Here is a 4,134-nt window from a genome sequence, read left to right on the forward strand (position 1 = left end):
TCTCTCATCAGGGATTACTACAGACTCCATAGGGCATCATGATCTGTTACAGACACTTCAAGCACCATTGGATCCCCTGGGTCATAAGGGCTTGGTGGCAGATCTGCGTGAACTGCAGCCCGGGACAATGGGAGAGCCTTCATTTACTCTGGGCCCTCACTGAATACTAGCCATTTTTCTTGTCACCTACAAAATGGGTTGGAGCAGGACACACAAAGGTGGCAAATTTAATTTTATCTTCAACATCTAAACTGGCCCACCAAGCATTGTGTCTCACTACTGCTAGGGGATGAAAACTGAAGCAACTTGGCCTCCACATTGGAGGGACTATCTTGCCATGCCTCAAGTCACTGGACCCCTACTGGTTTCATAGAGGTGGCAGGCTTCTGTAATTTCAAAGGATTTAACTCAAAGCTTTTGGAATCTCATGAGTCTTTCCAAGGTATCTAGGGTACCTGCTACTTTCTCGTCTCTAGGTCCTGTCAGCATGATGTCATCAACAGAGTGGACTAGAGTAATTCCCACTGGATGACGGTGTGGTTAAAATCTCCAAAGACTAAACTGGAGCTCAGACATGGAAATATGATATATCTCTACAGGACAGTAAGCGTATAGAATTTTCTATGCTAAAGAAATCAAAGTGCTTTTAATGTTCTCTGCTTGCTGAAATGTAGAAAAGAGTATTGATTTGCTCTGGTAAGGGGGTCACATCTGGGAAAGTAACTGCTGTGGAGTCACCACCTGGTTGTATTTAGGTCCATTCATCTCTTGCACTAGCTAAAATTGGAATGGGGATAAGATATGAATTACTACCTCTGCATCTTTTAGTATTTTGGTGGTGGCATGAAATTTCTGATATTCCCACGGGCTTGTGATATTGCTATCACAATAGGTTTAGTATCTTGGTAGGGAGGAGGGAGGAGAACATCTAGCGACTTCTTAGCCCTCCTTAGCACAATAGCTCTTACTCCACAGGTTATCGAGGCAACATGGAGATTCTTCCAGTTTCTGAATAAGTGTGTGCATGCATGTGTGCGCATGCGCACGTGTGCACGTGTGTGCGTGTGCGCGTGTGTTTGTAGTCCACAAATACCTTCAGGAACTAGAGAAACAACGATGGGATGAACTTTCTTCAAAATTTCGTCCATCATCTGACCCTGATAAGCCTCCCTCTGACTGAAAGACCATGGTGGCATTCTGCATTCCAAGGCATCAGAGCAGAGTCAATCGCCAGTAACCACTAAAGGTTTGGGTGTTTCCCTTTCTGCAGTGCAAATATACTTAACTGACTGGCCGCAAGTTCCTTGAAGAGATACTAGAATGAAGGTTCACATTATATGTTTATGTTTGTTCCCTGACTTTCTCTTCACTTAAGGGGCTCTGGGTCTATGAATTGACTCAAAGTCAGGCACTGAAATTCAGTGGATGTTGGTTCAAATGACTCTTCTGTCAACAGACCTCCGGGGTTTTTGAAATTGTTGTATTTACACCGATAAAATATACTGGTTTGCAGTGGATTTTATTTCAGTCAGTTTCTTTGTTTACCATTTGTTCCTGCATCTCAGCTCTTCTGGGCACAATTTTCTTCCTCTTGAGGTACCTGTTTAAAAGTTCTTTCAGGCCAGGTGCGGTGGCTCACGCCTGTAATCCTAGCACTCTGGGAGGCCGAGACGGGCGGATCGTTTGAACTCAGGAGTTCGAGACCAGCCTGAGCAGGAGCGAGACCCCCGTCTCTACTAAAAATAGAAAGAAATTAGCTGGACAACTAAAAATATATAGAAAAAATTAGCTGGGCATGGTGGCGCATGCCTGTAGTCCCAGCTACTTGGGAGGCTGAGGCAGGAGGATCTCCTGTGTCCAGGAGTTTGAGGTTGCTGTGAGCTAGGCTGATGCCACGGCACTCTAGCCCAGGTGACAGAGCAAGACCCTGTCTCACAAAAAAGTAAAATAAATAAATAAATAAAAGTTATTTCAGCTCATGTTTGTCTGAAAATTATTTTTATCTCGCTCTTTTTTTTATATCTATTTTTTTTATTTTTTTATTTTTATTTTTATTTTGGCATATTATGGGGGTACAGATTTCAAGGTTTCAATAAATGCCCATTTCCCCCCTCCCCCCAAAAGTCTGAGTCTCCATCATGACCATCCCCCAGATGGTGCACATCTCACTCATTATGTATGTATATACCCGCCCCCTCCCCCCTCCCACCTGCCCAATACCCTATTACTGTAGTACCTATGTGTCCACTTAGGTGCTACTCAGTTAATACCAGTTTGCTGGTTTATCTCGCTCTTGAATGATAGGGTAGCTGGATATGTAATTCCAGACTGTTTTCCGACTTCTTTTATTCCTTGTGAAGTCTTCAGTCAGTTTAATTTCCATTCCATGGTGGTAATCGGCATTATCTCTCTGCCTGATTTTTCTTTGGTGTTCTGTAGTTTTGCTATGATGTGCCTAGTTATAGATTTATTTTTCATTTTTTATCCTGTCCAGGGCTTGTGCTTTCTGAATCTGAGTATTCACGTCTTTCAGCAATTCTGAAATATTCTCAGCCATCAAATTTTAAAATATTCTCTTTAGACTCTTCTCCTGTAGCATATATTAGACATACGCTGGTCCTTTTTGGTCTCTCCTCCATGCCTCTTAAGCTCTCTTTCATAGTCTCCATCTTTGTATCCCTTTGTGTTGTATTCTGGATAATCACATCAGCTCTGTCTTCTGTATCATTATGTCTCTCTTCAGGTTAATGTTCTGTTGAACCTGTATATTAGGTGTTTGTCTTCAGTGACTACATTTTTCAATTCTGGAAGCTTTCTTTGATTCTTTTCACGTCCAACTTTGAAAAACACTATCTTGCTCTTTTTCTTATTTTCGCACGTCTTCTTTCATGTCTCTTACTTAAACATACTACCTCTTAGTCTCTATATGATAATTCTGTTAACTGAAATTCCTAGGGGTCTAATTATGCTGTCTGTTGTTTCAGCTGACTCTTGCTCATGGGAGATTGTTTCTTCCTGTGTTTTGTGATTTTGGAATTTGAGTTCCTGTTTGGCATGGCCTTGCGGGAGTCCTGTGGAGCGTGTCCCTCCAGAGAAATGCTGTGTTTGCTTCTGCCAGGCAGACAGCCCAAGGTCTCACCAGCCTGGGAGCACCTTTAATGTTAATTTACCAGGCCGAAGGGTCCTGGACCATGAAGATAGTATAAATTCTAACCAAAAATCGTATGTGATACAGGTTCATCTTTGTTTCCAACTCCCTACCAACAATGGCTCTAAGGCCTCGTCTCTCATCCTCACATGGTCATTAAAACCCAAATGCCATGTTACCAAGGCCAGTAACCCACCTCAGGAAAGGCATGGTGTCAACTTATGTGCTTACAGCATTGTGTTTTGGCTTCCTCTTCATTCTTGGCCCCTGTGCATTTCCTTTAACCTTTTGGTGACTTAGGCTATACATTTAAAAGAATTCTTGTTCTATTTTATCTAACATGTCTAACAGTTTTGTAGTATGTGGGAGAGGAGGGGATGGTAAGTCAGGATATCTAGTCTTGTATGTTTCTAGAAACAATCATTCTTTAAATTACTTGAACATGCCATTCTCTCTCTCTCCTGCAGACTTGCTATTTCCTCAGGCAGGAGCATACCTTTCTGCTCTCTTCCCCTGGGCAACTCCTTCTCATGCTTCAGGTTTAGGTTCAGCCAATAGTTCCTCCATAAAAAGTTTTTGATCATCCCCACCCCATCTGTGTTCCTGTCGCCCCTGTATTTCTCCCACTGTGGCACTGAGAGATCCTTTAGCATAATCACAGAAAGTACTTGAATTACACTGTTTCCTATCAACATGTTTACCTTCCTTTCAGCCTGTGGCAGCAGGTATCTTGGCTTGTGACTGCTTCCTCTGTGTCTCCATACGCCTAGCATGTACTTGTTGATCAATAAAAATAAATATTTTTGAATTAATGAACTTTCCCTCAGCCACTCCAGCTTTGAGAACTTAGAAATGGGCCCAGAATCAGCACCCCAAGCTATCTGCCTCACTCCATCTCACCACGTCAACCTTCTTCTGCTTCTAGGGGATGTGACTGCCTCAAAGAATTTCCCAGACCCTGTGGGACCCTAGTGAGTTGTCCATCA

This window comes from Microcebus murinus, unplaced genomic scaffold (assembly GCF_040939455.1).
Source record: "Microcebus murinus isolate Inina unplaced genomic scaffold, M.murinus_Inina_mat1.0 scaf008_hap2_Mmur4.0, whole genome shotgun sequence".
NCBI classification, from domain to species: domain Eukaryota; kingdom Metazoa; phylum Chordata; class Mammalia; order Primates; family Cheirogaleidae; genus Microcebus; species Microcebus murinus.